The 15,802-nt window shown below is 33.9% G+C and overlaps 1 protein-coding gene and 1 long non-coding RNA gene across 2 annotated transcripts in view; one reads left to right on the top strand and one right to left on the bottom strand.

Moving 5' to 3' along the window:
- Positions 1–15,802, top strand: part of LOC101746942 (zinc finger protein 208) — an 87,123-nt gene that overhangs the window by 31,568 nt on the left and 39,753 nt on the right. The gene's annotated exons all lie outside the window — the stretch shown is intronic.
- On the bottom strand, positions 6,997–13,813 carry LOC134201283 (uncharacterized). Its single transcript, XR_009976507.1, has 2 exons — positions 11,320–13,813; positions 6,997–11,162 (listed from the first exon to the last, which is right to left on the bottom strand). It is a non-coding gene; the product is annotated as an uncharacterized LOC134201283 (long non-coding RNA).

Here is a 15,802-nt window from a genome sequence, read left to right as displayed (position 1 = left end):
CTACAGGAGATGATGCACTATCAAGAATCGAAATGTGTTCAAGCGCAGTACATTTTCCATTATCGAGAGCCTTTACGTGAAAATTCGTCAGTAACTTGGTCAGCGGCAAGCGTTTTTAAATGCCGTAAAAATTGCGACGGCTTCCTATCACCAAGTTCTTCGTGAGAAAGCAACTGGGTGATTTGGTGTTCCCGTGAAATCGATAAGCGCTTAATTGGCTCTTGTTTTAGTTTTTCGTACTCGCCGGTAGCCGGTGGATTTTTTTATTATATCTTTGATTTCGCGGAGGTACCTCTGTTCCAGCTGCGAGATGATATGATAAAACTTTGTAGTATCCTCCTTGATGCAAGATATTTGGAACTGCGCCTCCGCTTGTACGAACCAAACTTTGGGATCTTCTGGCCAAAATGGCGGTAAGCGCACAGCTACACGGCTTGCGACCGGATCCGGTTCGTCGTTTAATAAAGATTCGGCGGCGGCCGCGACGGCGTTGTCTTTACTTCCTTGTGCCATTGTCCAGCGTCGGTGTCACCACTATGGTACTAGTGCGAGCGGGAAGGGGTCGTCGCAATGAGAACTAGTCTGACTTTAATCAGTTTTATTTGGTGTAAAGAGAATACAATAATATTTGTATGCGCGTGCGAGCAGAGCTGCGTAGGTTCAGTCTTCGAGTCGTTTCGTTGCGCACTGCGCTCTCGGCGGCCGACTGGGAGCCGGTTCCATTGCGCGTTACTCGCTCCCGTCCCCGCACACCGCTATCGCCTCTATGGGTTTTGTACTAGTGGTGACTGCACACACGACTAGTGATGTGCCGCCACAAGTCTATGTTAACTAAAAGTTTTTTGTATGCTGCTCTGAACTGGCGGGCCGTGGGGTTATTGTTGCCTCCACCATGTGACCTTATATTACCAAAAAGCGTATCAAGGTGATCTTGACTTAGTTTGTTAAATGACATAAAATTCAGAGCGCCGGGACGTATTAATTTTTCATAATAACGTTTAATAGCTGCATCATATCCAATAAAACCAGTCTTACGTAAACTTTTGTCAAAAGAGTTCCCTCTTGTGTTCTCGACTCGGCTATGTATGTCGTCGCCATGTCTAGATAACTAAGCAGCATTGCAGAGTTCGCTTTTGTTAGAGCTTTTTTGAAGTTATATTCATATGTGTTTCGGGAATTAAAAATGTCAAACATGTTATTAATGATTCTGAAAAAAATGTTGTGCTTTCACTATTTCTGAATGAAGGCAGATTTAATTGGTCACGACAAAAGTGTATAGCGTCTGCTACACTTAAGCTGAACAATTGTGTTGCAAGCTTAACTTTCATCTTATTATTTTGAAAATTAACATGAAGGTAACGAATCTTGTTCGCTAAATGAAAGTTCTCCTTGAAGGTTATTTAATTTCTCCAAAAATCTCCATTCTATGGTGTTACTATCTTTATCTAAAAATGTGTTACAGCATTTTATCATGTGTGATGGGTCTAGAACTACAAATACTAGATCATTCGTTGACGGGTGTGGAAATTTGTTTTTTGTTTTTGATTGAACATTTTAAGCATTCCACTGTTGCTATATTTGTAGCACATCCATCAAAAGTTAAGGAAAATATTTTTAGGTCTGTTTCTGCAATATGTTCCAAACATTGTATAATTAAGTCAGCGCACTATCTCCCGTTTATTCCGTCAACTAAGAAATATCCAACAGGGATCCAGCTAGAAGCATGACATCAATCTTTAAAAAAACAACTATGAAACGATTCTTTACCATTCTTTATAGGTAGTTACTTAGTTTAGGGTCTCTTCTTTTTAAAGATTTTTCTTTTTTTTGTGTTAACAAAACTGAAGTTGACGCCTGTGCTTGCAAATCCTAAAATTAAAAATAGCATAAATTATCTTGAAATGCAGACTTGACAAGAGCAAGCCAAAACAAAATAACAAGACAAAATATAAGTATTAGGTAATCTAAGCGCCATCGCAATTACCCGTCTTTGTCGGAATCCAGTTTCCTCTACATGTCACGTCAATCCATTGTTAGGAAACCTAAAAAGTCTTAAAACTGTTTGTAAAGACGTGATCATTTCCACAACTACTAGATAAAAGAGTCTGTATTCTTCTTTTTTCAAAAAATCATCACAAACTTCTTTAAACAGTTTGTAACAACTATAACCATACTTCCGGTTAATTATTCTTCTTCTCTTATTGAACAAGTAATCTCTTCAAAAGGTTGTAACACTGTGCATATTTCGCCCACTATCCCCCAATCCAGCGTACTGATATCTGGCCAATCTCTATCAAGTAGCGCCATACATTGTTTTATAGCTTCTTTTAATAAACCAAATCGACGCAGCATATAAAACGTGGAATTCCAACGTGTAGGCACTTGTTGTACTACTAGCCTTTTAGGCTCACCACACTCTGGCATATTTTTAAGTTGATAGCTGAGGAGCATATTAGTGGCACTTGTGCTTCTTTTAAAATACGCTACAATGTTTTTTATTTAATCTATAAATACTTCTATTGGTTTTAAAGCAGCAGTGACTATTAAATTCAAAGAGTGTGCATAGTAGCCATAGTGCTTCCATCCTAATTCGGATTCTATCGCCTTTACAATATTGCGAGCATTATCCGATATTGCAAAATTAACCTTTTGTGTTAAATTCGACTCATCTGTTACTCTCTTTAATTCTTTGACTAAATTCGAACTGGTATGACTTTCATTGAGCTCTTTGCACTCCCATAACACTTGTTCTTCACTTTCGGTCCAAAATTTGTATCAATTGAACAGTCACACCAATGTCATTTTCTAATTGAGATGATGTCCAGCAATCGGTGGTTATGCATACTGAAATAGCATCTCCAGATACTATTTCCTTCGTTTTATTTAATGTGTCCGTATATAAGGCCGTAATCATTGTTGTAGATATAGTTTTTCTACTAGGCAGCGTATACCCCGGTATGCTCTTTGCAAATATTTTAAATCCTTTATCTTCAACTATTCGGAATTGTTGATAATCACTTATAAATAATTCTAGCAGATTTCGATCTAGGCGTTTTCGTTCATCAGAAGTAAATTTTTTTAATAGCATAGGCCTGCGTTGTCCTTTCTCGTTTGCGTGGTGGCTCCGTTAAGGGCTGGTTTTGGTTCATCTGATTTGCGACGACCCCGGTGCTGGGAGAAGTAGTTACTACATCCACTGCATTTGCTTTTTGGAAGTACTGGGCATAGCATTGTCGTATTGCTCAGATCCGACATTAATTATGTGGTTTTTTTTTTACAGTACAATCACATTGCAAACCTATAATAGGTATCTCACCTGAAAACAAAGAAACGACATTCAAAGTCCACCGCTCTCAATTCCTTAAGATAATTATCCAATTTAATTTAGTAACAATATGCCCGAACATGTCAACTCTTCAATATCAATGCATATCACCATTATCGACAGCGCCATCTATATGATTACATAGGAGCTATAGACCGTGGTACAAATGTACTATAAAGAAATAATTTCTTTACATTGATATACACCACCTCCTCAGATTCCATTCTTTGGTTGAGACTAAAGTCAGGTGCTTTCACATACTGCGCTGGAATCAATTTTTTCATTCGTAAACACATTTTCCTGATGTGTCCAATTTTTTTACAGAAATGACATTTATAATTAATCTTTGCACATTTAGTAGCATAATGTTCACTTCCACAACGAAAGCAGATAATTTGGTTAGTGTTTCCTGCCGGGAGGCCAGTGGAGCTTACTTTCCTTCTCAAAGTACCGATTTGGTGAAATTCCTGGGTATAATGATTTTCCTGTGTATACAGTTTACGTGCTGGCTGGCTTTTCAATAGCTTTATCTAGGGAGAGGTCTCGAATTTCTAAAAGTCCTTTAATTTTTTGGGAATAGGCTCGCACACAAACTTGTTCTCTTAAAGCAGTGTTAAGAAATAGTCCAAAATTACAAGTAGAAGTCATTTTACGTAGTATAGCAATCTAATATTTTACTGATTCGCTTTCCTTTTGAAGTCTGTGATGAAATTTTGTAGTATTCTGAGATTTCGAGGGGTGTCCAAATGATTTTTTAACGTTGCAATGTTTTGATCATACATAAGGTTAGTTGGTTACTTGGTTAGGCGGTGAAACCAGGTCACACAGTATATCATACGAATTCGCACCGCTGTAGGGCAATAAATATGATATTTTTTTACAGTCGTTTGAGTGAAGTCGTGGCCTAAAGGATAAAACGTCCGGTGCATTCGTATCGAGCGATACAACGGTGTTAGAAACGACATCAACATGAACATTTTGATTACTAGCGCTGCTTAAAGAGCTCTCATCATCAGACATACACAGAGAAACTATCAGCTTTTATAAAATAACCAAGGTCTGGCCGTCGCGGGCTCTTAGACTAGTAGCGAAATTCAAATTATAAAGTATCACGTTGGTTCTACTACGGATCACTTTTAAAACTCAAAAAAATATAATTATCATAATTATGTATATTAAAACACAGAATATGTAATTTTTTATACATCATAAATATTTAAACTGACATGTTTACTAAAAATATATCGGAAACTTAAAACAACTAAAAAGCTGCCATCTGGAAACATTGATTTCCATGAAATAAGTGAAGTTTATTGTAGAGTTGTCTTTTTGAATTAGATTTCTCAACTTTAATGTTGTTGTTTTTTTTTGCGATATAATGTAAACAAACTTTTCTAGCTATATAGAATAGCATTTATAAGACTAACTTTGTGACTGAAAAGACCAGGTTGTTCCGCGGATAACGGCATTGTAGTTTTAAAAAAAAAAACTTTATTTTAATACACACTAAATTTATTTATCCTGTACAAAAATCTGATGTTACACGGACAGAGTTAGAATGTTATAAGCTTGAAGATTGATGTCGAACTCTTTAACCCTTAAATGCATGATTTTATGCATGATTTTATTTTTAGACCGAGAAAAAATATATTTTGGAGCCATGAATATGCTGATTTAGGGAAAAATAATAAAAAAAATAGTTTTTTTTATTTTCATAGCTATTTTTATTAAAAACCATTTGTTGCAGAACTACAACACTATGCACTCACTAGACAATAACTACATATGAAAATTTTTAAAACAATTTTTGGTTGTGGTAAGACAAAGAGCTACTTCACACTTCTCACACCTGTTTTGCGTGTATCCCTTGCATCCAGGCATTTTGCATCTGCTGCGAACACAATTACCAGGCCAGTGACCAACATTATCAGTCCTTATGTCCTTAGGAGGAATATGTTGAGCTGGTCCTCTCCTTTTTTTTGCTTGTATTTCCATTTCAACACTGTTGCTGGTACTTGGCCTTCCTCTTTTGTTGCAGAGTTCAAATGAGTTATTTACTTTGGCTAATACCTCAGCTAGTTCCAGTCTATAGTTACATAGGTTTAGAACTGATGAATTGGCTTCAGTTGTTTTTAAATTTTTATACACAAGCCAAGAATTTATTACCGTCATGTCCAATAAGTGGTAAAAGATACGAAGATACCACTTTCGGCTTCTCATTGCAATTCGGTACCTCCCAATAAAGCTATCCATTAGGTCCACTCCGCCCATATGGGCATTATATTCCTTTTATTATATGTGGGCATGAAATTTTAATTCTAGTCTTATTTGCCTTGTCAAATCTTTCTACTTGGCCCACAGGTTCAGCTCCAACATATGAAGATAGAAAAGTTACAACTTTATTGTCCTTCCAAGTAACTGCTGTCAAATCAATACCGTCAAATTCAGTCATCTGCTCTTCATAAGTTCCACGAGGAACAGATTTCTTCATCATTGTTTTTTTGTCCGGCAGTTTGCAGTTCACTAGCCTGTTAGATTGCACAGTACCTAGGCTATAGATTCCTTGTTTGGCAAGATAGGTAACTAAAGGTACAGAGGTGTAAAAATTATCAAAATAAATTATATGATTTATATGCCTTGGTACACCTCTAGCAAGCCGGACTACAATATTTCCCACTGGCCCAAAATCTGGTTCATCTGGAAGCCGTTCATTCTCTTGGCCAGTATATATTTCAAATTTATGAGCATAACCTTTCACGCTGCACATCACATATAATTTAAACCCCCACTTATGGGGCAAACATACTTAGGATCCCTAACGACACAATTAGTAAATGACAGGGTATTACTAATGTGAAAGCTTTGATTATGAACCATAATTAGACCAAAACGGACATAACCTATAAATAATGTTAAGCCCACAAACACAACATATTAATCATAGTTTTCACACACCGACTTCTCCTCATTATCAGAGGCTCAAGCATCAACATGATTACAGAATTACAGAGACTCAAGAGTTCATAAACAAAACATATAAACGTCCTGGCGCAATAAAACACTTTTAGGTACATAAAAACGTATTGCCGCTTGGTGGGTCGCAGCCGCCGGCTCGTCTCATACACCTTTAAAGTAGGGACGCGACATATTGTTCTATACGTACAATTGCTTATACAAATAGCATCCATTTTGAAGTCACACACATAAACATATATCTATCTCGTTCTTATTCAGCACTTTAACTCGCAGGAAAACAATGTAACAGTGTTTCAGTGCATACATAAAATAAAACATGAATATACGTAAATGTTTATAAACACGTCTAGATGTAGCGATGTCAACAAACGACGCGCATAAACAGTCTTCAATAAAAAAATTTATTGCTTAGATGGGTGGACGAGCTCACAGCCCACCTGGTGTTAAGTGGTTACAGGAGCCCATGGACATCTACAACGTAAATGCGCCACCCACCTTGAGATATAATTTCTAAGATCTCAGTATAGATACAACGGCTTCCCCACCCTTCAAACCGAAACGTATTACTGCTTCACGGCAGAAATAGGCAGGGCGGTGGTACCTACCCGCGCGGACTCACAAGAGGTCCTACCACCAGTGATTGAAAAGAGCAGGTTGTTACGCGGTTAACGGTTTTGTAGTTAAAAAAAAAAAACTTTATTTTAATACACACTGAATTTATTTATCCTGTACAAAAATCTGATGTTACACGGACAGAGTTAGAATGTTATAAGCTTGAAGGTTGATGTCGAACTCTTTAAGTTTTAAGGAGGAAGAGAATTTATACACAAATAGTATTTACTAAACAATTAGTAAATGAATCATTTAGACTATGAACCTTATTGGTAAACATACTTAGGATCCCTAACGACACAATTAGTAAATGACAGGGTATTACTAATGTGAAAGCTTTGATTATGAACCATAGACCTTTAAGGTAGGGACGCGACATATTGTTCTATACGTACCATTGCTTATACAAATAGCATCCATTTTGAAGGCACACACATAAACATATATCTATCTCGTTCTTACTCGGCACTGTAACTCGCAGGAAAACAATGTAACAGTGTTTCAGTACGTACATAAATGTTTAAATTAGTGATAACAAAAAATGAAATGATGATGATGATAATAATACTATTATCGACCAGAAGTGAGGTAGTTAATAAAAGGAAATAAATTACTGAACTGGCCTAATTATATTTCACTGAATTAACCAAAACTTCTAACAAAATGATTTCAATCTACTATTAGCGACTGAAGTCTTGTCCACTGGTCATTATTTCGTGTCCGCAGTATAATTTCTCTCCAGCGATTTGCTAGTGCGGAATATGTAGGAAATTTGAAACCCAAAATATTTCGTTTCGTTTATGAATGTAAATAAGTTATCATTTTCAGTTTAAGTAAATATGTACTGTCATCTTTTTAAATAAACATAACAAGTTCTATTCAAAATTTTATAAAGATGAAATTATATTTGTAATTTGTATCCCATAATTTCGGCAAATTCCCTAGTAATAAACTGGCAACATCGGCTAATCAGTCTAAACTACTAATAATTATCGAATAATAAAAATCGTGTTTTAATAAAAAAATAATGTTTAAATAAAAAAACTTACCGATGAAAAGTGATCTTCTTCATTCAAATCATTAACACTTACAAATTTTCCAGATTCTGTTTTTAGTTTTTTTTTTGTAGTTCCTTTTTTATGGGTAGCCGGAGTTCTCAAATCCTGTAAATTGTTGACAAATGTCTCGTCATAAGTCACGGTTTGAGACCTACGATAATCTGGCAATTTCTTTAATACAGCTTCTGGATTAATACATCCCATTAATCCAGAATCTGAACGGTCGGTTAGTTCTTTTGTCGTCTATTTTATATACATATGAGAACGGTCAATTCGTTCCTCGTCGTCTGGTTCGTGTCCGTCTTTTAGGAAGTCAAAAAAAGTACCGCCTGCCGCTAGTCACGTAGGCCCTCTTTCCATTTCTCTCTTTATTTTTTAATTCTTGTCAAGTGTCTGTCTTAGTCTGTGTCTAGTCGTTGTAGGTCTCCTATCAAAGAGGTTGCACGCCACGGCAATATCCCAGCAACACGAAATCCACAAATTTTTACTTTGTCTAAGTTTCGAGGCAACCAGTTAATATCTTCAGTGATTCGGAGAATATTTGTTTATTTAAGATATTATTTGCGCTTGGGTGTCGAACTAGGTAGTCCATTAAAATTCTTTTCCATTCTCTCTTTAATGGGCCGAATAAGACCACATCGAGAGGTTTAGTATGATATGTTGAATTGGGGGGCAGGAAAATAAATCTTATATTATTTTCCATATGTAATGTGTAAAAAAAATATATATCTCTATAAATTGTCTCCGATCAAGACCTTAAGATCTATAGTTTTCTCTGCCCATGGAATAATTATGGTATTAAACCAATCTTCGAACGTTTTCGAATCAAATCAGCCAGATTTGGTTTTGATATATCTGGTTCCTTTAGGTACACCAATTTGTTCATAAATTATCAGCTTTATATACCACATACGGCGGGAATATTACTCCACTGATTGTAGCCGAAAACATGACTGATATTGCAGTTTTCGTTTTTTGGATGTTTAGCGCCTGCTTTAAATATGCATTTTTGGGATCCTGGGTTGTCGGAAAAAATTGTCTCGTCATAGTTCACTATATGATCTGATTTAACATTATGAACAGAAATTTTAAGGTTCTCAAAAAATTCAAAATAAAAATTCTTTGGCCCGAGATTCCTTTATAGATCTATATCCTGTAAACGGCACACTCAGAATATATTTGTTGCGTTTCAAAAAGCTCCTTACCCACTTTTGGTATCGTGCATTTTGTTATTAAAAAGATATAAAAGGTGAGTCCGTTTTTAACTAAATAGTCGTGTACTATTGACCTTAGTTCAAACCAGGTAAAGGAATACTCATATTCTCCACATAGAATCAAACAGCTTGTAATTTTCTTTTCATCAGCTAGTGGCGGTTTGTGGTAGGACATCCAACTCTTTTTGTGTCTTTGTTTGACCTTATTTAAAATCATGCGGCGAGGTATACCAAATTGTTTTTCTGTTTCGTATGACGATAATATATTTTTGTATACCGCAATTTCTAGCAAGATGTCATCGAAATCTTTATATTTGCTTCGTGGCTTTTCCATCTTGATTGTCTTGATTAATGGTACTTTTACTTTTTTCTTAATCCCTTTATTAACAGTTCTAGACTTTTCTAAGATTTGTAGTTTAGTATGGGGCAAAATAAACTTGATATTATTATTATTATCATTATTATATGAGAATTTTTGTGTTTAGAAACTGCAACCGTAATATCAGATAGAACTTGAATTTTGTTATTGGTTTCATTAGTTGAAACTATGACATCTGAAACATTATACTTGTCAATTGTTTCATAATGACTTGTCAAAATATCATCTCCAAAAATAATTGGTATGGTTACTATAGCAAAATAGTTATTGAAAATGTTAGCTTTATCAGTTTAATCAGGCAGTATGGTGGCTTTGTTTTTTTCCCTATACCCTTTCCTTTTTTTGTTATTGGTCCTTTTTGCTTGTTGTCATTAATTCCTTCTTTGTTTTTAGGAACTTGTAGTTTACTTTTCTTTTTCTTGCGTTCTTTATTCTTCTCTTTTGTTTCAGCATAAGTTTCTTCAAGACTGACCTTTTTTCTAGGTTCGACTACTATTTTCCTTTTTCTTTTAGGTTCAACGACATTCATTGTTCTATGACGCATGTCTTTTAGTATTGTTGAAACAGATTCATTGATAGTTTCTGATTGGTGGCTAACTCTTTCATATCCAGGTAATCGTTTCAGTATCTGTGTGGGGTCGAATGGATTTATTCCTGTTTTTTTGAAACCTGCTACAATATTATCTTTAGCATTATCCTTTAGGGCATTTAGGGCATTAGACTTTTAGATTGAGTATTATTTTGTAGTCGGGTTACTGAGAAGAGCTCATGATGTTTTACTTGCCTAAAAACCATTTTCACCATTATCGTGCAGATCCTGCATAGGCATATTCAGTTCAGTGTTAAACCAGACAAATGTATCATGAAATGTTGCATCAATACTTAAAATGTTAAGATCACTATCACAAATCTGAAAAATTTAATTCTTCAGATAAGTACTATCAAATGTATGTTATTGTGAATGATAGGCTTGAGCAAAACACTTACTATTTTGCACATTCTTGGAATGATAATGCTTGCGGTTCTAAAACCTTTCTTCATATTCAGAAGATCTGACAAGTGCAACATGAGTGCCATCTATACACTCCGAAACCCCAGGAAAGCAAAATTTATTGTAAAACCTATAATGAAAAATTTTTTTTTACTATTATATTATTTTTTCAATCACAATGCCACTGCACACGAAATTATTATCATTCAAATATCTATGTACTATAAATATAAATAAATAAATCTTAAAAAAAATTGAAGGCCTGAAGGCCTTTCCAGTTTCACCAGGGCTTGACATTTATCAGAACTCTGTTTAATTATAAAGCTTCAAGAATATAACTGATCTATATGATTGAGTCGTGGAAATTGTGAAATCAGTGGAACTCTTGTGCTGTAATAATAAGATAATTATTTAACTTACCCATTTATAATAACTTGTGACCCATTGTACTGTTGGCAGAAACTTTAAATGTTTCAATAAAATTGGACGGTTGTTTAATGCCATAGTCACTTCCCTAATGGGATTGAATTTACTGCAGTTTGACTCAAAATGCAAAAAGCTCATTCCCACAGGTTTCTGGTATGAAATTTTGCAATGCTGTTAACATCTGTATAAACAAGCTATTTAAAACATTTAGTTAAGAATAAGTCTGAAATAATAAAAAAACAATGCTACTTTTGAAGACACGATTTTGTGAATCTTTTATTTTCTTCATTATTTACACATATTCAGATGTTAAATTGAATATATATATATATAGGTACCTTGCATTCTACTATATTCTATTCTTGTTCGTCTTGGTGATCTAGATTATTAACGGCTTTAATTCAGAGCACAATTGCAAATATAGATGTTTTGAAATTCTATAATGTGTTCTGAACAGACTTTCCGATAGATTAAGGGGGCTAGATTGATTACGAAGACAGCGTCGCAAACGCACTGATTCGAGTGTATCCGACTCAATTTCCTTAGCCTCCAAAGCCCCATTTATCATTAGAGCTCTGTCCATAGTCATATATCTAGAATAAATATTAATTTGTAACAAATAAACTTTATAACCTCAACATTATTAATGTACTTAAATGGCCCAGCGTGGTGTTTAATGTTAATATTATAGAAAACACAAACACGAATAAAGATCTGAACCAATTACACTTACCTATTATAAATCAAGTTAAAATTATTTAATTTCCCAAATGTTACACTTGCAGATAGTTTGCAACAATTTAGCACAATTTAGATACAAAAGGTGTCGCAAATTTAACAAACGAAATTGCTAAATATCTGCTGTTGTGTGGCAGACAAGAGCATCCGTAATACCGACTGTATGTCAATTAATTGTTGGTAGTCGTATGGAAAAGAATGCACTAAAGTTTCACAAAACGCTCTGCAGAGGCAGCAATAGTAATGATCCGGGATCTGCTGATTTGTTGTAAGTCCGTAATACGAAATTGACAGTTGACAGCAATATTTGCACAATAGGTATTTGTCTTCTGCTAATTGTCTGCGAAGTACGTGATAGCGCTGCAGGATATATGTTGCGCAGTATCGTTGCGATGTCACGACTTACAGACCGTTCACTATAAGTGGTGGTAGGACCTCTTGTGAGTCCGCGCGGGTAGGTACCACCGCCCTGCCTATTTCTGCCGTGAAGCAGTAATGCGTTTCGGTTTGAAGGGTGGGGCAGCCTATGTAACTATACTGAGATCTTAGAACTTATATCTCAAGGTGGGTGGCGCATTTACGTTGTAGATGTCCATGGGTTTCAGTAATCACTTAACACCACGTGGGCTGTGAGCTCGTCCACCCATCTAAGCAATAAAAAAAAGTGTGTTCACATCTTTGAAGTCGAAATTTTTACATTTGCGACTAAAATACACGTCCTTTGTAATACTTTTAATTAAGTTCATTAAAATATTGATCTCATTACAAAAAATCGTTTGGATTTTATTAATTTTTCTATTAAAAACGACCAACTAAAGATGACCGTTAGGTTAAAAAAATGACGAGGCCGTTACTTCAAAGACGTTTTTTTGTCATAAAATGCAAATAACATTTACTTCATGTTAGTAAAATATAATGAATTAATACTCACGATTCCATTATTAACAATACAACAAATCCACTACACTTTAATTTTTTTAAATCTTCGAACACGTGCAACCGCGCTGAACTCGTATTTCACACTGATTCACACCATAGATTATACACTTAATATATTTGAGATAGATGCGCAACTCTCATTTTTATTTTTGCTTTAGTTAGAGCCCAGGTCAGCAGGCGTCGCTGCTGTCGATTATTAGTCTCCCTACCCCCCGCCAGGTGGCTTTTTTAGTAATTTTAATATTTTTTATAATTAACTCTCTTTATGAAAAAATCTTATCGTTTAGAATCGCTGAAATTCCCCGTAGTACTTATGAAATATTAAAGAACGTTTGATTGTGTCCAGCATTCTAATCGATAAGATACAGAGAGAAAACAGTTTTTTAAAATAAAAAGCTGTAATTCTCTGTAAGCTATTTAATTTCCCTATATTACAAACAATTTACTGTTAAAAGATAGTATGAACGTACAATTGTATAAAATTTCGAATAACAATCACTCCTCTAGATTAATCCTACTAGAGTACTTAATAACATTAAATCGAAAGTTATCTAAAAGTTAAATAAGTCTAGATAATAAAATCATTCCATCTCAATTAAGTCATTCGTGCGAAATATAAACATGTCAGCTTTCCATTACAAACATAGTAGACAATTTGAATTAAATGTAATAAATTTGTTTCACAATGATAGCAGTTCTTGCTTAAAGTTGATCGTGACAGATCATGACCTTGTACGAAAATCTTACATCTATAAACACTACCTATGCTTCGTCATACAATAATTGTCATTTAAACTAGCATTGTAGAGATAACACACACACTAAAGTGAATACTAAATTATTCTTAGCATTCTTATAAATATTTACACATTTATGAAACAATTAACCCACAATTGTTCATAATATGTGACATTTTGTTCTGCACAAAACGTTTTGTTACATAATTTGAAAAAAAAAAACAAAAAATGTTTAAAAAATGTAATGATGATTTAAAGTACTCTTAAATATTGATAGTTTGTACTTAATGACGCTTATAGAAATCTTAGACATGATTACAATAGTTATAGTTTTATTTCCCTTCTAATTTATTTCTATTCTGACGTTTCTGACGCTTTAGCTCCTTATAACTTTTCCATAAAATTTTGTCATTATCGAACTCTGTCTACAAAAAAAAAAAAAAAAAATATATATATTTTTTTTTTTTTTTTCATCCTTCTACCCAATATATATATATTGGGTAGAAGGATGAACGTGGTCACAGGCCACTTGGTGTAACTAGGTTATCAAACACCAGAAAACAAAACGTGAATGCCATCATCTAACTTTGATTGTGAGATCAATTGTGCTGTATTTTATTTAAATAGGAAACCATGACTGCTTCCCGACAGAAATAAGCAAGATAGTGATACACATCAGTATAACTTTACAATATGCCCTACCTCAACCATTTATATTCCAGTCAGAAGTTGCAGTATTCTTGTATAGTAAAAATATTCTATTTCATTTTACCACCAAGAAATCAAAATGATTTATAATTATACTAACCAAGTTAATTTAACAAAATCATTTGTTTTCTATATTTTTTGTTATAATAATCTAAGGTTTGTACTTTCACAAGGTCATTCTTATCAAATTTCGAAATTTTCCCATGCAAAATACCATTTACAGCAGTACCTACACCAGCTATATATTATTAATCAAATTTGGAGATCATTAATAAAATTAATTAATTTGGTTTTGTGTTCCTTACATGTAATAAAACTATAATCACAAGCGAGGTTAAGCGCAACAGCAGTTTTATGCTTTAAAAAGGATGATTCGGGAGAAAAAGGTAAACAGGCCACAATTGTATAATAATAAATATTGTTCATTAAATTGATAAAATTGTGATTGGGCAAAGATTTCTTAGTGCAATCAATCTCATAGATAAAAGAGTTAATGTCTAAATTGTTTTCAGCTAAATCATGCATGCAGGCAGTACATCCAGTAAAAATCTTGGATTAACATTTTTTTATAATATATCCTGATACATATTTCTTTAATTCAGCATAAATCAAACAATCGCTACTTTTTAATTGACCCACCACTAATATCAATTGCTCAGTATCAATAGAATAATCTATTTTGGGAATGTCATTAGACTTCTGATTGAAAAACTTTGTAAAGATTTTCATTGGATTAGTGTTGTCTTTCTCACAATTCGCTCCTAGAGAATGAGGTGAAACAAAATTATTAATGAGCAATGTTTTAAAAGCATTAATAAATTGACTACTGATCTTGATTCAAATTTCTAGTTAGTAAATTGCAGATATTGTGGTATTGATTTAAAAAATGCCACAATTCTTTAAATACTTTGATTTTATGGATCCAGTTTTGGATTGAAAGAATTGATTTGTGTTTAATATTTACTACATTATTTTTTATAACTACTGATTTGAATTTAATAGACTCTAATATAGGCAGTAAATCATGCCATAAATTAAAATGAGGAGAATTTCTTTTTAAGCGGTTTTTGTATTGTTTTGGAGAATTTGATAAGAATGACCATTAAATGAATCAAATAATTTGTCAAATTATAATTTGAGCTCCTGTTAAATTCTGAAAAGAAAAGTGTATAATTCAAAATCAAATATACTAAACAAACTATTCAAATATGGGTTTTAGTCATGAATAGTTTTATGTTCAGTATTAGAGTAAAGACAGATATTGGCACCTACTTCTGTATGATACACTTTCAATTTTTGTCATATTATTCATACTTGAAGTCGGCACAATTCCACTCAACAACTGTGGCTGATCAATTTCGATGTGAGCTGCATAATTTTGGTCTGAAATATTTACAAACAAATAAATTAATATTGTTATAAGTCTATTTGATGGTAGTATGAAGCACTTTTCAAAATGTTTGTTGCAAAGGCGAATGTTGTTATACATATATTTTTCACTGTTTTCCTGAGATTCTGCACTTAGTACAGATTTCCATTTATTAAATCTCTCAATTTGTTCTATTATCAAACTTTGTGGATTCGCAAATGCATGGAAGGGGCCTTCAAATACGTAAAATTAAGAAAATATGTTTTTAGTAGCTAGTCTTTAATTGATCATTCCAAAAAATTAATTCCGAGCCCACTTGACAATAAGCAT

Source organism: Bombyx mori, chromosome 24 (assembly GCF_030269925.1).
Source record: "Bombyx mori chromosome 24, ASM3026992v2".
Lineage (NCBI taxonomy): Eukaryota > Metazoa > Arthropoda > Insecta > Lepidoptera > Bombycidae > Bombyx > Bombyx mori.
This window is presented reverse-complemented; position numbering and strand designations above follow the sequence as displayed.